Here is a 20,426-nt window from a genome sequence, read left to right as displayed (position 1 = left end):
GGGCAAGACCAAATAAATATTGCATTTTTGTAGTTCTAGTAAGTCATTCTTCAAAATGGGTTCCCTCTCTCTTTTCCCTTTATTATTTCTTTATCTTAAAACTTTAAAAAAGCAAATTAATAAATATATTTAGTTTGGAGGGCTTTAATATCCATTATTTTTAAAGGAACTTGAAAAGAGCAAAGAAGTGTTTGCTGTACAAAGTCAGAGGTGGGAAACTTGTGCCTGTGAGCACTGGAGTTCCTGCAAATAATTCTGATACAAATACGAGGCTAAGAAGTTCAGATATGTTCTAGGGAAACAGTAAGTGTGATTAAAAGAGAAATTAATAGTTATAAGTAAACTATGGGAGTATAATGTGTTTAATGTACCATGACTAAAGGACTGAAGAGATTTGAAGGCAATGGAGAGATGTAAATAACCTAGAGGAGAAAATACGACTTTACCTTGAAAGGGTCCCCGGTGGAGATTGATTGTAAAAGTTACCATAGGGTCATACTGAAAAACAGAAAACATGTCAAGAAAAATCTCTGACAGAGAATGAAAAAGAAGTGAAATAAGAGGATATTTGGAAAAATTACAGTTGCAATCTCCTCTTAGATTTCAGAAGGAATCATTCATAGAACATGTGCTTCTACCAAGGAGAAAATGCTCAGGGGTCAAGGACATAAGATTTAGGGCTACAGATCCCCAGTGTGAATTCTTGATCTATCATTTACTGTATAACATAAGGCATATTGCATTCTTGCTTATAAAATTGCATTTACAATATATTGATTTCATAGGTGTCATGGTACCAAAAAGCTATTAGTCTATCTAAATGCTTTGACATTTTTAGAGGTGCTTTCAAATATAGGTGGAACCATATAACACAAAGCGAGATTCTGGATTTTGACAAGTTTCCCAAGTTGACTTGAGATTCCTGTGCACATTCAGTTTGGACATTCACTGGTCCAAAGGAGGTGGGGACTGCAGTGGGAGGCCCCCTTAATCTTGGAAACATTCAACTTTAATTTAGACTGATAATGCTTGAGCAAAATGTCTAAAATCTCTGACTCTTCTCTCTTCTCATCTATAAATCTGTGAGAGGAAACCATTTTGGAGGTTCTCTGAAGTGTGTGTGTGTGTGTATGATTTGTGTGTACAACAGTCAATCATGGGGGACATTTCAAATTAATTTTTACTGATAGGAATTAACTTCTCTTAATGATTCATATGTCACTATAAACATATTTAGAACATTTCTACAGTGTTGGTCGATTCTCTTCCATGCTTCCTCTGAAAGGAGAAGTGGTGGAAATTGCCTTTACCCAACAGCTTATATGCACATGTTCCATAAAATGTGAGTTGTGTGAAGTGCCATTGATCACAAGCATGATAGCAGGAAAAAAAAAAAAAAATGCCTGAGAGCTTTTGAAGTGGGCTGTGTTTGAATTGTCCTTAAGCTTTGGAAAAAAAAAAAAAAATTCTAGTGAGTAGCCGCAGAATTTACAAATTCTAGGATAACTGAAAATTCTAATTTCAACTGTTTTCTTCTTGGATATCAGTTTTTAAAATTCTCATTCTTTTTCTATCCTAGGTTCCCTTAAGTTTGCAATGAATTAATGTTCTATAATTATCAACAGGGCCTTGTCCTTCACAATGAGAGCTGCCAGCCACGTGCACATCATGGCATAAAGGAAACAAGGCATTTATCACCTAACCTCATGTTTCCATTGACTGGCCAAACACACACGTGACAGCCAGGTGTGTGGTCTGTGTAGGCACATTCAGAGAACATGTTGGGAATGGCAAAAAACTAAAAGTGAGATAAGGAAATGAGACATTACAGAGCGTGTTCTTAACAATCCAGTTTGGCTTAAATAAGCTCTTAGCCTGCACCAGATAGGTAGATCACACAGGGGCACTATGTCTCATCAAGAAATGTTCCCTAGACCACGACACCCAGTCGACAACAGTGACAAGCTGAATTGAACCTGCTCCTGCTTCATCCAGGGCTCATTTCTTTCCAACCCAGGCCCACTTCTCCTTTGTAATGCAGCCTCTGGTTTCCGTTAGCTGTCTGATATGACCTAAGAGTCTGCTCTGTATGCATTTTACTAATCTTTATGTTTTCTATCTTGTTCTGGGCGTCCCTAACCCACCCAAGCTAACTTTCATTCAGACTAGCTACAGATTTCCAACCGCTCAAAATATGGGTATTCAGACAATTCTTAGACAGCATATTGAGGAGTAATTTTCATACTATATTATACTAAAGTTTACCTGATTAAAGTGAAGAATTCTGTGATTTTAGTATATGTACAGAGTTGTGCAATCATCATATAATACAATTTTAGAACATGTTCATCATTTTCCCCAAGCAGCCTTGTACCTGTTAGCAATCACTTCCCACACCATCTTCTCACAGAACTAGCATGCCTCGTGTATAGAAGGCACGCTAGGTGACCACCAGTGTACCTGCTGTCTCTATAGATTTGCTGATAATTTTTGAATAATGATTTAACCAGTCCAGAAAAGGCTTCTTTTTTCTCTCCAAATCCCTAGGCACATGAGCCCTAACTTCTCCGTCTGAAGTTATTTACTTTGAATTAGAGTTTGAAACGTTAACAACTAGGCATTTATTTTGCTGTATATTTCTCAAAGTCCAATTAGTCATTCTCAGATTATACAGACACACTGCACTTTGTTCTCTGATGAATCCCCTTCTATCTTTTATCAGGAAGGTGAGGGACATATTAGCAGAATCAAGAGCACGTGAAGTGTTGATGATTTCGCTTCCTTCAATCTCCGAAAGTTTTTTTTTTTAATTCTATGCATCTCTGAGACTGAAAGGAAATGAAGAGCCAATCTTGTTCTTTTTTTTTCCCTCTTATTTAAAAACTGTTTTATTTATTTGAAAGAATGTGCGTAGATAATATAGCATAAAATATAAACAATACTTATAAAATGAATAGATAGCTATGATCAACCAGATGGCTATCATCAACTTTAAGAAAACAGAACATTACCTAAAATGTTGTCATCTCCTATGTGCACATCCTGGTTCCTAAATCACTCTCTCCTTTTTATATAAGTAAAATGTTAAGTTTTGAATGCTTTTGAACGGCACATAAATTGAATCATACTGCATATATGTACTCTTCTACAAGTTATCTATTTCTTCTTCAACATTACATTTGACAAAGGACCTCTCAACCTTGGGTTTTAATGGACGAGGTTCATCTTTTATATTCCATGACTAGGACTGGTCACTAAGGAGATATCCTTCTCCAGTCATACACATTTCCAACCTTGCAGATTATAATTGCATATTTATCCTTTTGCTTGCCACAGATGGGAGTAGCCGTGACATAGAACTGTATCATTTCAACAGTTTAAATGATCACAGCTCATGACCTGAGCACAGGAACAATTTAGAATGATTGCATGCGTGCATACTCAGTCACTTCAGTCCTGTCTGACTCTTTGCAACCTCATGGCCTGTAGCCCTCCAGGCTCCTCTGTCCATGGGATTCTCCAGGCAAGAATACTGGAGAGGGTTGCCGTGCCCTCCTCCAGGGGATCTTCCTGACCCGGGAACCAAACTCACCTCTCATAAGTCTCCTGCTTCAGCAGACAGATTTTTTTTAAACAACTGGCGCCGCCTGGGAAGCGCTTAGGATGATTACTTTAATTCTAATAATGAATAAAATTTTATTGTGCGCCCACTGTTGTATGCACAAACACAGGTGGGGGTTATTTGATGAAAAATAATAGAAACTAAGTGAAGCAAACAAAGCAAATAGGGGCTGATTTATCAAAAAGATAGAGGTTGGCTAGTAGAATTGATGGATAAAGTAACAAAACACATTTTGGAGTGGGCAGACACAAAGGCAAACTTGGAAATCCTGAAGTGAGAAATTAATGGAGAGTACCTTTAGGGTGCAGTCATCAGGATGAATAAATTTCAACACAATCTGTGTAGTATCTGCTAATGAGTCAAATTCCAGGGATGGAGTACCTGATTAGCTTAGCTTGGGTCACATTCCCAACTCTCAGTTAGAGATGGTTGAAGCGCTTAGATTGACTACTTCGAAGACTATATTCAAAGACAGGTGATGGCATTATTGAAAGCAAAAATGAAATGCTGTAACTGGAATGAGAGGAAATGAATATCAGACAGTTGATAACCAACGCACTATTTGTTTTGTCAATTTTTACATATTATTTACTCTGATCTGGGCCCTGTTCCAATCACTTTACAACTGGTTACTCATTAAAACCTCATAATAATCTTATGTGGAAGATACTATGATCATAACACTATTCATGGGGTTCTCGAGTTAAGAATACTAAAGCGGTTTGCCACTTCTCCAGGGAACTGCATTTTGTCAGAACTCTCCACCATGACCTGTCCATCTTGGGTCACCCTACACGGCGTGGCTCATAGTTTCATCGAGTTAGACAAGGCTGTGATCCATGAGCTAATTCTCCAGGCCAGAATACTGCAGTGGGTATTCCCTTCTCCCACTGAAAGAAGCCTTTCCCTTCTCCAGGGGATCTTCACAACCCAGGAATTGAACACAGGACTCCTGCATTGCAGGCAGATTCCTTACCAGCTGAGCCACAAAGGAAGCCCAAGAATACTGGAGAGGGTAGCCTAGCCCTTCTCCAGTGGATGTTCCTGACCAAGAAATTGAACTGGGGTCTCCTGCATTGCAGGTGGATTCTTTACTGACTGAGCTATCAGGAGAGCCCTGTGATCAGCTTTACTTCATGGCAAATTGATGGGGAAACAATTGAAACAGTGACAGACTTTATTTCCTTGAGTTCCAAACTCCCTGCAGAGAGTGACTGCAGTTATGAAGGTAAAGACCCTTGCTCCTTGGAAGAAAAGATATGACAAACCTAGACAGTATATTAATAAGCAGAGACATTACTTTGCCTACAAAGGTTGGTATAGTCAAAGCTATGGTTTTTCCAGTAGTCATGTATGGATGTACATGACATAAAGAACACTGAACACTGAAGAATTGATGATTTTGGATTGTGGTGATGGAGTAGACTGTTGAGAGTCCCTTGGGCTGCAAGGAGATCCAACCAGTCCATCCTAAAGGAGATCAGTCCTGAATATTCATTGGAAGGACTGATGCTGAAGCTGAAACTCTAATACTTCGGCCACCTGATGTGAAGAACTGACTCATTGGAAAAGACCATGATGCTGGGGAAGATTGAAGTCGGGAGGAGAAGGGGACAACAGAGGATGTGATAGTTGGATGGCATCACCAACTCGATGGACATGAGTTTGAGTAAGCTCTGAGATGGCGAAGGACAGGGAATCCTGGAATACTGTAGTCCATGGGGCTGTAAAGAGATAAACACAACTGAGTGACTAAACAACAGCTACGATCATCAACATGATTTTATAGGTCCAGGATTGTGAAATAACTTCTCTCAACTTACACAGCTGAGGAGAGAACAAAGTCAGATTTGAACACAGTGCATCTCCCAAGGCCCTGCTCTTAATATAACTATGTTACCTCTTCCAAAGCATGATGATCTGTGGATATTTCATTGCTTTTCATAGAAACGCTGTAAGATGAACACTTATTTTAGAAATAACATTTAGGGAAATTAGAATTTGGCTAAGACAGCATGATTCCAACACCTACATGTTTTTTGCTATACTTTACTGCCTTTTCTTGCTTTTTGTATAGCAGTGGGTATTTACATTATAATAATGACTTAAAACATCTGCAAGATTCCTAAAGCTAACTTTATATCTCCTTGCTGTATTTTTCCCTACAAAATATTTAAAGGCTATCTTTTCCTTTTATTAATACAACTGTGCATTTCTTTCAGTAAGAAGGCAAATATCAAATCTCTGAGGAAGACTGTGTGAATAAGACAGACTGTTAAAGCTGAATCAAGACACCATTTGTGTCTCACAATCTCCTTTTCCCTTTTCCAGATTTTCCTGTGTTTCTAAAAAGCAGCATTTCTCCCCTTCTGAGCATGCCAGGGTTTAATTCTCAAGCTGATTAGCCAAATCACTGGTGGATCTAAGACCTTTTGAGTGACCAGTCTGTCCAAGATCTGAGAGAGTTTCTTCTTTTCCTATGTGAATGAAAATGTGTGGTTTTTGTTCAGTCACTAAGTCATGTCCAGCTCTTTGCGACCCCGTGGACTGCAGCATGCCAGGCTCCTCTGTCTTCCACTGTCTCCTGAAGTTTGCTCAAACTCATGTCCATTGAGCCAGAATGCAAATACAATCGGCTAATTTTGCATTTTGTTTATATCACATAAGTTTAAAGTCTCAGTGCAGACATTAAGTCCTTTTCAGAATATTTTTGGCCTCCAGGCATCTTTTTTAGGGCTTTTTTTTTTTTTTCTTCAAAACAAATTGTATCTTAAAATAACACAACAGTGCAGGATTTGGGGAGAGGATTCCATTATCTTCTGCTTTTGGTCAGATTTAATCCACAGAGCAGAAACCTAACTGATGGCAACTGCTCTGAGTCCTTTCCTAGCAGATGTGGTCTCCTGTCCAGCAAGAATATAAAATAGTTGCATTGACTATTCGTTCTTTAGGGACTGAAATGACACGTGACAGATGGTATGGCATCCCAAGGAGAGACAGGCAAGGTTATGGATAAAAATCCACAGATTCTGGTTCCATGAGTTCACTTCTCTCTCCGTCTAAGCCGATATTGCACAGTGATTAAGCGCAGGAGCAGAAGAGAGGTTCAGGTTCTAACACAGGTTCTAACGCACTCCGGCTGGGTGACCTTGGGCAGGTCAGCCAAGTCTCTGTGCTTAGGTCCCCCCTCAGGGTTTCTGTGAGGGTTGGATGAGGCCATCCATGCTGTAACCAGAAAGTAATTGCTATGCCAGGCATCACTAGAGGCTCAGTGGGAAAGGTGAAAGAATCAGCAAGATATAGTGTACAGCAGCTCCTGGAAATATGCAGTTTAATGTTCATATGCTGAACTGTTTCTTCACAAATAAAGCATTATTTAAAAAATTGCTGAAAAGCATCTTTAGAACAATTAATGCCATTTCTCTTTATGTTGTCAGCAGAGAACCTTTGGTCTAGAAGTCTGGTGAAAGCAGTAGATAATAGGATGAAAATAAAATGCAGGGTATGGCCAGATAAATAGATAGAGTTCCAGTATTAAATATATCCTAACTTTTTTGGGGGGGTTTCCCTGGTAGCTCAGAAGTAAAGAATCTGCCTGGAATGCAGGAGATGCAGGTTCTATCATTGGATTGGGAAGATCTTCTGGAGAAGAAAATGGCAGCCCACTCCAGTATTTTTACCTGGTAAATCCCATGGACAGAGGAACCTGATGGGCTACAGTCCATGAGGTTGGAAAAGAATCGGACACTACTTAGCCACTAAACAACAACAACATCATCCTTTTAGCTGTAACACTGTCACTAACTACTAAATTTCTCTCAGTGGAATCAAGATATATATGTGTGAAGTAGAAGGGTAATACGATGTCTCTGCCAATGTGCAATGTGTAAGTAAAGTATTATTGTTTATTTGCTTCTTCATTTCTATTGAAGCAGTTGGGCATTTTGAATGCATTTGACATTGGGGAGCATTCACCAGTGCTGCTTTTGAGTTTTCCAGTTCTAACTCTGTTTTCTGAAATGTAATCAGTAGAGTAATATTCCCTTGGTTTGTTGTGATTTGGGAGTTTCTAGTGAAAGATACCAACTCAGTTTATTATTCAGAGTAAGTACAAAGTTTGTTTGGGAATGAGCTGAAGTGTCTTCCCACTCTTACTAGTTTGGATAATTTACTTCTCAGTCAGTCACTTAGAAGATGTAACTAAGACCTCCATAGTTCTTTGGTGATAAAGTAATTCTACCATTTTAAAATATTCCCTAAGTCATAATTTAACTGTGTCAATCTGGTGTCTGCTGTGCATAGGAGTGATGCTATCTGCATAATATCCCCTCTTTCAAGTATGAAGCTCTAAGGGCCTCGTCTATAGCATAATGAATGAAATATTATTTTTATGGTTTCCAGCCAAGATTGAAAGCAGCAGTGCTAAATGCCATAGAACAGAGCTTGCAAGATTTCCAGAACAGTCTTGGCAACCAAACTGCCTAGGGAACTTGGATATGAACTTGAATACCAGCTTGACTGTGTTTCCCTTAAACAAATGAAAACTTGGAGTTCTATCCTTCAACCACAGTGATAAATAAATGTAGAGCTTCAAATTCTGCGACATATTTAAATAGGACAAAGACAATGGCCCAACGGCCATAAGAACAATCAGATTGGTCTTTGGGCAAAGACTGATAACAAAGTAAAAAAATGGCTGCTTCACAAAGATGCTTTCCATCTCTGCCTCTGTCCCCACCTAATTCACTGTTACACAACTTCTAGATTGATTTTCCCATACCATAGTTGTGGTCCTTTCCCTCACCTCTTTAAATTGCTTTGATTGCTTCCCCATGTCTATTACATAAAATTGGCCTTCCAGACCCTTTACCCTCTGACTTCAAGTCACATTCTAACTTCTATATCTCACCAAACTCTCCTTCACACTTTAATCTTCTTCAAGCCTAAGACTGCTTGTGAGTGTAAAAAATATTTCTTGTAGTCATTTTTAATGAGATATCTATCACTTTGCACATCAAACACAATCCCTTCTCAGACACTTAAGCCAAAGCCTCCTTCAAAATATGGGGTCCCAAATGCAAAACTCATAGGAATTCAGGCCCAGTGAATAAAAGGTAAAAGAAAAGCAGGATGGTTATCTTAGATGGGTTTCCTTGGTGGTTCAGGCCGTAAAGAATCTGTCCACAATGCAGGAGACCTGGGTTCAATCCCTGGGTCAGGAAGAGCCCCTGGAGAAGGGAATGGCTACCAACTCTAGTACTTTTTGACTGGAGAATTCCATGGACAGAGGAACCTGGTGGGCTACATGCCATGGCATAGCAGAGTGGAACACGACTGAGAGGTGAACACTATCTTAGTTAGCTTGGGTTACTATAGGAAATAAATACCATAAACTTGGTGGTTTCCAGTTCTGGAAGCCAGAAGTCCAAAATTAAGAGCCAGCATGGATGAGTCCTCGTCAAAGCCTTCTTCCTGGCTTGTGGATGGCCTCCTTGCTGTACCCTCAAGTGGCAGAGAGACAGCTTTGGTCTCTTGGGCATGAATGTTAAGTCGTTTCAGTTGCGTCCAACTCTTTGTGACCCTGTACACTGTAGCCCGCCAGGCTCCTCTGTACGTGGGATTCTCCAGGCAAGAATGCTGGAGTGGGTTGCCATGTCCTCCTCCAGGGGATCTTCCCAACCCAGGGATCGAACCTGCATCTCCTGCGGCTCCTGCATTGCAGGCGGATTCTTTACCGCTGAGCCATGGGGGAGCCCTCTGGTCTCTTAATCTGTTAAAGCTATTGGTCACTTTATGGGATCTCCTAATCACCTCTCAAAGATCCTACCTTCAATTCCTATTACTTTGGGGGGCTGAGATTGAAACATATGGATTTCAAAGGAACACAAGCATTCATTCAGTCTGCAGTGATGGTAAATGATAACTGATAAGGTTTTGGTGATGGAAGTTGATAGGAAATGTTGAAGATGATGGCAAATAAGAGAGCGCATGATCCATGCAAGGCGGCTACTGCTCCCCATTCTCTAGTATCTGCTGTCACGTATGAATGTCAGCTCAACTGATGTTTTGCAACCCTGTGGACTACACAGCTGCCTTCCCAAACTAGAGATTGAACCCAGGTTGGAAAGAGTCAGACACGATTGAGTGACTTTCACTTTTCACTTTCTTTGGGACAGGGATGAAAACTGACCTTTTCTGGTCCTGTGGCCACTGCTTTTCCTAATTTGCTGGTATATTGAGTGCAGCATCTTAATAGCATCATCTTTTAGGATTTGAAATAGCTCAGCTAGGAGCTGAGAAGCTCCTCTTCTCTGTAGAGATGCTATTCACGCCTTCCAACTGAGGATTATAAATGGTCTGATCTTCATCACATGCTAAACACAGAGACTGGCACACAGCAGGTATTCAGGGACGTTTAGCTTTTACTTTGCTGACTTTAATGCTTATGACAACACTGCTTTGGAAGAATTCATTTTTCTACTTCTATCTAATCATATAAATTTGTCAAGAAAAAGGGTATATAGTGTATGCAGTTTGTGTATGTATGTATTTACCAAAGGCTATATTTTCATGATTTTTAAAATTGATTATGAGCATAGATGTGATTTTTCTGATGCTTTATTGACTGTATTTCAAGCAGATTTGAATGCTTTATTTTAGATTTTCTGACATTACTTTTGATCTAATTGATATAATTGGCAATCTATCAGAGAGGGAACATTTTTTTACCCTCTACAACAGTTTTTGATGAGTGGGGGTGTTACTCTGGGCAGTAATTACAACCTAGAAATTCCTAACTCCAAGGCTCTTCAACCCAATATAGTTTTCTTCCATATAAAGGATTTGTATAACAGAATATACTTTTTTTTTTAATCTGTAAGCCCAATATTCTGCAAAATTTATAGCACTTTTGTGAATATTTTGCTGTTACACATGAAGAACATTTTTTGGCAGTAATTATACAATTTGCATTTTTAAAAAGTAAATTGCAATCACAAAAAAAAATGTCATGCAAATTGCTGTGTGTATAATATGGTATCTGCAGAATGTAAGGGTTACTTCTCTGGAGTGCTCACTGGATCTATCTTAGAAAAACAGTGAAGGAAGGAGAAAAAGAAAACTGCTGCCAAAGAAAGGAAACAGACATAGTCTACCTCTTAGAAATTTTTTTCTCTAAAATCTGGAGAGAGTACTTTTTCACATTATGATTGGGAGAAAAATGTCTTGCCTGCTTTCAGTTTTATATAGCCTCTTCTCTCTTTTGTTCCCTCTATTTTAATGTATTTGTTGAAAAGTATTTGTGTTATTCATTGTTTCTGGGAAATATTAACATCATCTGTTTAATCTTGATATCTTTAAAGGCAACTGGAGAAAAAAAAAAATGATATTAGCTTCTAGACTAAAATGTGGGTAACCAGAGAGGTTGAAATTCCCTACCGAGAGTTAAATAAAGACAAACCACCAGAACAAAAGCAAACATAAAAGAGCAACACCAAAGCTCCGATCAGTTTATTACTCCCTGCTTGATTTTATGTGCAGATTTTGCATTTTATTCATGGAAAATTGCTTTATATTCTATTTAGTTGGTGTATACAGAGGCTATTTATCCCTATTGGTGTAGTTTGTGACTAAGTTGTGACCATCTGAAATATAATATTTTTGCATAGCCAATTGAATTAGTCATGCACTTGGTCTTAGCTGGTTTTTTTAAAGTGTTGAAATCACCAGAGTGATTGAACTATTGTTTTTGCTTAAGGAAATTAAGTAGTTTTTATTTGAAATGTATTTATTTTTAATTATTAGCATGCTATAATCAGTTTTATGTATAGTTTTAGACAACATTGTTTCTTTGGACTGAAATTCATAAGAAAACAAGACCGTCATTTATTAAGTCTAATTTTGAACCCCAGGTTGACTTGAAAAGGTTTTCAGCACGTAGGAGAGGAATTTTCCAAATGATCATTTACATTTTTGAGAGTCACTTTAGGGAAGTACCAGATTATGAAAAAGGTTTTCCTAGAAGCATACAATATTATTTGTACTCTATGTTTTAAGGTAATATATTGAATGCATATTTTACTTTGAAAATTTTACTCATTAAGTGAACACTGGGTATTGCTTCCTGGGCTAGAAATGGAGGAATGTGTCTACAAGTACTGAATTTGATTAAAACCAAGTCCCATGAAATGTAAAAACTATGATTTCTTTATGTTTGTGGTTGAAACTATGGTCAGAATTTTTCTTCTGTGATTCTTCACAGTCTCCATTTCCTATATTCTCACTAGGAGTTAAAAGTGAAAAAGCATGAAGGAAAAGGAAGTATTGGAAAAGTTTCAGATGGATTCGAATATGCAGCTTGATGCATATTTAATTCTGAAAAAAAGAAAACAGCCTCTAGGGGTATAAGTGTGAAACACTCACCATTCCACAGTGGCAATGATTTTTTCATGCATGTGTATGAGTTTCCCTGAATTGAGTGGAATGTAATACCTACAAGGTTAATTAGATGTGCTAAAAATGTAAACGTTCGGCAGCCTCAGAATGCCTAGTTAATGCAGGTCTCACCCAGGCCTCTATGCTATCTTTTCAGCTGGATTGTTTTCCAAGGTGTGGAGTTCATTTATGAGTACCACCGCATGAACTTATTCAATGTAATAAAAGGGCATTTGAGATGCATGGTCAGTCAACATCTAACATAAAATCTTAAACCTCTGGTTTTGAAAAGAACAATGTGGATTAGCAAGAGTTGTTTTTTTATAACACTAATACAATTACTTGTCCAAAGAGACAAAGAAGAGAATTACTGTTGGTATTCTGGTCAAAAGCTGTGCTGATTCATCATGAAAATTGAAACTACTTTAGAGAATGGATGGGTTTTAACTTATCTATGGTCTTAGTGAGGGGAATGAAGTCACAGAGAAGATGCATGGATCATAAAGCAAAATCAATATGGATGCACAGTTAAAGAAAAGCATTTTATATTTGAGTCAGTTGAAAGGGAAAAGGAACTATTCCCACAAAGAAAGATGAAGCATTACTGCTTATGAATTTTTATCTTTCTTGTTCTTTATTAATATGTTTTTAGCTTGTTCACTTTGAGAATTAAAGGATTTACAGTGCAAATATTTGTTCCTTTTCATCTTACTATTTTATTAATACTTATCTGATCTCAGAGTTCAGTATAATGTCTGCTCTAGAATTTGGAGGTAAGGATAGGGTTTCTTCTGTTTCCAGAATTTTCATACAGAAAAAAAAAAAAAGGATATCAGCAATAGCTTTTTGCATCCTCGAATTTAAACTAGAGTGGGTACCTAATAACCATTAAATGTTTTTCTGGAGAAATATTGCAATTGGTCCATGAAGTGACTCTAAAAGGGACAACTCTAGAGAGATTTCCTCAAATATATGAGTTGCTAGCTTGTTTTTTAAATATAACTTTCAAAACATGATGGAATGATTTATTTTTAATTAGAGAAAAAGATTAGTGGTGTCATTATGGAGGAGTGAAGTTAAAGCAATATCTTTTTTTTTTTTTTTTGATTTTTACATGTTTTTTATTTTTTTTTTATTTTTATTTTTTTGTCATACATTGATATGAATCAGCCATAGATTTACACGTATTCCCCATCCCGATCCCCCCTCCCACCTCCCTCTCCACCCGATTCCTCTGGGTCTTCCCAGTGCACCAGGCCCGAGCATTGTCTCATGCATCCCACCTGGGTTGGTGATCTGTTTCACCATAAATAGTATACATGCTGTTTCTTTTTTTTTTTTTTTAATTTTTTTTTATTAGTTGGAGGCTAATTACTTCACAACATTTCAGTGGGTTTTGTCATACATTGATATGAATCAGCCATAGATTTACACGTATTCCCCATCCCGATCCCCCCTCCCACCTCCCTCTCCACCCGATTCCTCTGGGTCTTCCCAGTGTACCAGGCCCGAGCACTTGTCTCATGCATCCCACCTGGGCTGGTGATCTGTTTCACCATAGATAGTATACATGCTGCATGCTGTTCTTTTGAAACATCCCACCCTCACCTTCTCCCACAGAGTTCAAAAGTCTGTTCTGTATTTCTGTGTCTCTTTTTCCGTTTTGCATATAGGATTATCGTTACCATCTTTCTAAATTCCATATATATGTGTTAGTATGCTGTAATGTTCTTTATCTTTCTGGCTTACTTCACTCTGTATAAGGGGCTCCAGTTTCATCCATCTCATTAGGACTGATTCAAATGAATTCTTTTTAACGGCTGAGTTCCATGGTGTATATGTACCACAGCTTCATAATTTAATGCCCAAAGTATAATTCTCCTTGGGATGGACATGTGCACACTGCCATATTTAGAATAGATAACCAACGAGGACCTGCCTTATGGCACATGGGACTTTGCTCAGTGTTGGGTGGCAGCCTGGAGGGGAGGGGGCTTAGGGGAGGATGGATACATGTACGTATGTGACTGATGCCCCTGGCTGTCCACCTGAAACTGTCACAGCATTGCTAATCAGCCGCACTCCAGTGTAAAATAAAGTTCTCTTTTAAAGTATAATCCCACTAAGGGATTCAGCGTCCAATCTAGAAAGAGAAGAGGTACATAACAAGTTGCCATCAGTTTTGCTTTTTCATTGCTGTTCCATAAATTATGAATATTCTAATGCTTCACTTTAAGGGTACCTTTGGAAGACTTGCGACACAAAGCTATCAGAGTTGCCTGATTTTGTTTATAAGGGTCGATTATAGTGTTTTTCAGTATGTCTAGAATTCCATCAATGATATAGGCTTTGAACCACATATTCCAGTTCAAGTTGCTCTGTGTATAAACTTTGTGATCATGATTGCAATCTGCCTGATCTTCATCATCAATATGACAAATAAAATCATGTGAATAGGTGCCTTCTTCTTGGGAGAACCAACAAATTAATCCATGAATCAGAAACTTGAAAGCTGCTTAAGGTTTCCCACATGTGTAAGAGGCTTCTAAGTAAGTAAGTTTTAGTTGCTCAGTTGCGCCTGATTCTTTGGGACCCCATGGGCTGTAGCCCACCAGGCTCCTCTGCCCTTGGCATTCTCCAGGCAAGAATACCGGAGTGTGTTGCCATTCCCTTCTCCAGGGGATCGTCCCATCACAGGGATTGAGCTTGGGTCCCCTGCAGTACAGGTGGTTTCTTTACCAACTGAGATGCCAAGGAAGCCCCTTTACTGTTATAATTATCTAAAAACAGTTATTCCAACTGGTTAGAGCCAAATACTCCTGAAACTAACAACTTAGGTTCATTTTCCTAGAGAAATGGTTTGTTCATGAGCAATCTAGTAAGTTTCTCTGAATCTCTACTCAACTCCTATGTTTATGCTGTTGTCATCTGCTGGAATCAGGTAAGAAAATACTGAAGATTCAGTGCAAACATTTTGACCCACTTCAAACAACTTGGGGTATATGCTCCGTTGGCAGCTTTTCAACAGCATCAGTTTTTCTGTGAAACTTAGCATCGTTTGGAATGCAGTGCTAAGTCCTAGGATTGGACAGAGTCTAGAATGACTAGGCTTCTAGTTTACAATTGTGATTTTGATTTCAGGCAGATTTAAATCAAACCATCCAACACACACACACACACACACACACACACACTCTACAGAGGAAGATATGGGTTATATACAGCCCTCATTCCAGAGCTTTTCATAAGCCTGTATTTAGAATTTACAACTTTCTTCCTCAACTAGCCAGCCTGTTTTAATTTTCATTTATTTTCAATCAGGATCTCAGCCTGTTGCTACTCTTTGTTGAGTGAGTTGATTCGAATCTTTGTTTTAGACTTTTTGTTGGCCCCATATGTGGAGAGTTGCTATAGAATTTCACTGACTTTTAGCACTGAACGAGATAGTTCTGGAACCCTGGGTTGTAGCTATGTTCCTCCTGTCCCCACTATATGGAAGCAATCCTATCTCACTCTGATGGTTGGGATCAATCATACCAGACGACACTGTTAAACCCTTTTTGTTCAGTTCAGCTGCTGTCATGAAGTCCCAAATTGGCCAGTGGTAATTTAGCTTCCAATTTCCTAGAACTAGGAGCTGCTATGTCCACTGGGATGGTTTTCTCCTTGTGTAATGAAACTTCTGAACTGAAAGTCCAGCATCATGGGGAAAGGAAGCAGATATTTTGAGTAGATTGTTTTGTAATAAAGAAGTTACACCCCCACTTCTATCACTCGATTCTTGGATTTATGAATACTGGATGCAGGAGAAACCATACCATAAATCAGTTGTGGTTCAAAGCATAATATTTTTATCTTGAGGTGCATGTGTGCTAAATCTCTTCAGTTGGGTCTGAATCTGAGACCCCATGAACTTTAGCACACCAGGCTCCTCTCTCCATGGGGTTCTCCAGGCAAGAATACTGGAGTGGGTTGTCATGCCCTCCTCCAGGGGATCTTCCCAACCCAGGGATTGAAACCCATGTCTCTTATATCTCCTGCAATGGCAGGTGGCTTATTTACCACTAGTGCCGCCCAGGAAGCCATCTCGAGGTAATATCTGACAATTGTACCACAGTCGGACATCTCAAGGTGACATCTGACAATTGTCATCTTGAGGTGACATCTGACAATTGTACCATAACACAGACATTAAGCATTCTGTATGGTCAGGTGCTTCTGAGTTATGAATAAGTGACCCACAATAATAATGTGCATCAATACATTACCTTTATTTATTCATTCCTTTATTTATGTGTTTGTATGCTTCTTTGCTAAATGGAAAAGGGAATTCCTAGGTTAACAACAAAGTTGAGTGGTGCTATAACTAAATGGTGTCCCCTCAAAATGATGCTGAGGCCTTAACCACAAAAGTGGCTATATTTAGAGACAAGGTCTTTAGGTTAAGGTTAAATGCACTAATAAAGGTGTGACCTTAATCTTACAGGATTCGTGTCTTTATGAAAATACGGAGACAAGAACTCTCTCTCTCTTTCTAAGTCATGTAAAGATCTAGCAAGAAGGTGACAATCTGCAAGTTAGAAAGATCAATAGCTCTCAATAGAAACTGAATCTTGCTGGTCAATGGTCTTGAACTTTTTAGTCTGTAGAATGATGTGAAAATCAAATTCTGTTGTTTAGGCTTCCAAGTCAATGGTATTAATACCTTGTTATGGAAGATCCAAGAAACTAATAAAAGTGTTTATTCTTATTATCATTTTAGAATATGTAGAGACTTCCCTGGTGGTCCAGTAGTTAAGAATCTACTTTATAACACAGTGGACACTGACCAGTTCCCCAACCAGTTCAATCTCTGGGCAGGGAAGTAAGACAACTAAACCCTCGTGCCATGGCTGGAGAATCCCTGTGGGGCAATGAAGACCTTGTGTGCTGCGACAAGCCCCAGTGCAGCCAAATAAACAAGCAGTTAATCAGGAAGGTAGAAAAAGCAAAACCAAACTGAGAACATAACTCTTAGTAAGGGTAAGTTATTGCCTCCACCATGGTGGCAAAAGGCCAAATGCCAAAAGGTGATTGTCTGGTCTCCTGGCATACGTTGTCATATTGAGTCTCAGCTCTGGCATTGGTCCTAGGAAGTATATCAGTTAACTGTACCATTGGATAAGTGAGATCAATGTAGCTGAGCCCACATGTTCTATACATTCTTAAAGCGACTTTAATTAACTTATTTGTTCATGATCTCATTAAGTATTTTCCAGGGTCGCTGGAAAAAATACTAGCTGATATTGCTACAAAAGACATTTTGTGACTCTGTTTACCAAGAACCTCCTTTGAAGTGGGGCCATTTTTGTGAAAATTTCCATAGAACACAGATTTTCCTACACTTGCAGTCAATTCTAAGAGCTCCACCCACATAATTCTTTTCTAACTCTCATATTATGAACCATCCAGTCAGGTTTCTTCTAAGCCCCTGACCATTTTATTGAAACCACGAATCAAAAATATCCATATCTCAAAACTTTAAATATTTTCAAGCCAGGCTGGGACCTGCTTCAGGGAACTGGCAAGAGTGTCACTTCTGCTGCCAAAGAAGTGTGAGAGTGGACTGAGTTTTGGTATTCACAATCCTCTGATTCCACATATAAGCCAATTTTATGAAGCTTATAGTTTCATTTTTTCCATATCCCTAAATGTCCTTTGAGAGGCTGTGAATTCAATTATCATCATAATTTGGCAACCCACAGAAGTCAACTCTGTGTCTTGGATTTGGCTCTTAGTCCAGTGGCTCTAAGAGATAAGGGAATCTTTCAGAGAAAGCAGAGGCAACTTCTGCTTTGCTGTCTGAATATGAACCGCCATAACAACATCAACAAGAACAACAAGGGGATTTAAACTTATCTAATTATTTTGCTAATATTTCCAATCCTGCTAGAGTAAATCATTCTCCTCTGCAGTCTTGAATTTCATTTCTGATGTTTGGCTCTCTAAACATTCTTTTCAGTGGGTGCTTCTTTCAAGGGAGCACTGATAATAAAAATCGATTTGTCATTCCCTATTGCGTATCAAGGCCTACCAGATACCCATCCATTATTGCTCACTAGAATTCATTTTGTCATTGCCTTTAGTCTCAATTAAATATGAATAACCTCAGATATGAAGATGACACCCTATGGCAGAAGGCAAAGAACTAAAGAGCCTCTTGATGGAAGTGAAAGAGGAGAGTGAAAAAGTTGGCTTAAAATACAACATTCAGAAAACTAAGATCATGGCATTCAGTCCCATCACTTTATGGACAATAGATGGAGAAACAATGGAAACACCGGCAAACTTTATTTTCTTGGGCTCCAAAATCACTGCAGATGGTGACTGCAGCCATGAAATTAAAAGACCCTTGCTCCATGGAAGAAAGGTTATGACCAATCGAGACAGCATATTAAATAGCAGAGACATTATTTTGCCAACAAAGGTCCAGCTAGTCAAAGCTATGGTTTTTCCAGTAGTCATGTATGGATGTGAGAGTTGGACTATAAAGAAAGCTGAGCACCAAAGAATTGATGGTTTTAAACTGAGGTGTTAGAGAAGACTCTTGAGAGTCCCTTGGACTGCAAGGGGATAAAACCAGTCCATCCTAAAGGAAATCAGTCCTGAATGTTCATTGGAAGGACTGATGCTGAAGCTGAAATCCAATAATTTGTCCACCTGATGCAAAGATCTGACTCATTTAAAAAGACCCTGATGCTGGGAAAGACTGTAGGCAGGAGGAGAAGGGGACAACAGAGGATGAGATGGTTGGATGGCATCACTGACTCAATGGACGTGAGTTTGGGTAAACTCTGGGAGTTGGTGATGGACAGGGAGGCCTGGTGTGCTGCAGTCCATGGAGTCACAAAGAGTCGGACACGACTAAACAACTGAAATGAACTGAACTTAGTCTCAACTGACTCTAAATAACATACCCTGGATTCTCCTTAATTTTCTGAATATCTTTGATTTACAATAATTCCTGCTGCCAAGCCCTGTGGTTACCTTCTTGGATGCATTAAACAGATGAAGGCCTTAATTAAAGAACACTGGACATTAAAAGAATATTCAGGAAGGCTACAGAATCAGATAAGGGAAATAGGCAGGGATGGGGTGAGTTAGGTAATAGCCAGGGTCACAGGAGAACCACGCTGCCAACTGGTCTGGTGCTGATGGTGCCAGTTACGAGCTACCAAACTTGCATTGCTTCCATCACCCCACTGTCTCTAGAAATTTGTTTTCATTTTTGACACTCTGGTCCTAGAATTACAATGTGACTGCTGCATCATCTCTGTTTTTTAGCAAATATCTAGTGAAAATCCTGCAAAGGGATTACCTGCTTAGCAAGAGTGACTGGGATGGCATTCTCAGCTGCAAGAAACAGTATGTTTTTCCCTATAATTAACCCACATGATTTATTTCTCATGTCACCCACATAACTAAGTCATGTTTGACTCTTTGCAACCCAATGGACTACAACATGACAGGCTCCTCTGTCCTTCACCATCTCCCTGAGTTTGCTCAAATTCATGTCCATTGAGTCAGTGATGCCATCCAACCATCTCATCCTCTGTCGTCCCCTTCTCCTCCTGCCCTCAACCTTTCCCAGCATCAGGATCTTTTCAAATGAGTCAGTTCTTCACATCAGGTGGACAAAGTAATGGAGCTTCAGCTTCAGCATCAGTCCCTGCAATGAATATTCAAGGTTGTTTCCTTTAGGATTGACTGGTTTGATTTCCTTGTAGTCCAAGGGACCCTCAAGAATCTTCTCCAGCACCACAATTCAAAAACATCAATTCTTTGGTGCTCATCCTTCTTTTTGGTCCAAATTTTGCATCTGTACATGACTAAGCGGAAAAACCAGAGCTTTGATTATGTGAACCTTTGCTGACAAAATGATGTATCTGTATTTTAATGTACTGTCTAGGTTTGTCACAGCTTTCCTTCCAAGGAGCAAGTGTCTTTTAATTTGCAGCTGCAGTTGCTGTCCACAGTGATTTTGGAGCCCAAGAAAAGAAAATCTGTCACTGTTTCTTCTTTTTCCCCTTTTATTTGCCAAGAAGTTATGGGACCAGATGCCATGATCTTAGCATTTTTAATGCTGAGTTTCAAGTCAAGTTTTTTAATGCACTCTCGCACCCTCATCAAGAGGCTCTTTAGTTCCTCTTCACTTTCTGCATTTGGTTTATGGACATATAAAACTGATTGGCTAACAGAGCACTCATTCCTGTCTCCTTTTAGTTGGTCATTTCCTCTAAGTATTTTCAGTCCAAGCTTCTTTTTGAATCAGAACTTGTCATCTGAAATCTTTTCAGCCGATGAGATATATATTGAATTATGCTGATGGATT

General features: G+C 39.0%; 1 long non-coding RNA gene across 1 annotated transcript; it reads left to right on the top strand.

Moving 5' to 3' along the window:
- The first annotated feature begins 228 nt into the window (after positions 1–228).
- LOC122444163 lies at positions 229–20,080 on the top strand. Its single transcript, XR_006270186.1, has 4 exons — positions 229–239; positions 510–516; positions 8,136–8,142; positions 19,941–20,080. It is a non-coding gene; the product is annotated as an uncharacterized LOC122444163 (long non-coding RNA).
- Positions 20,081–20,426: the final 346 nt, after the last annotated feature.

This window comes from Cervus canadensis, chromosome 6 (assembly GCF_019320065.1).
Source record: "Cervus canadensis isolate Bull #8, Minnesota chromosome 6, ASM1932006v1, whole genome shotgun sequence".
Classification (NCBI taxonomy): Eukaryota; Metazoa; Chordata; class Mammalia; order Artiodactyla; family Cervidae; genus Cervus; species Cervus canadensis.
This window is presented reverse-complemented; position numbering and strand designations above follow the sequence as displayed.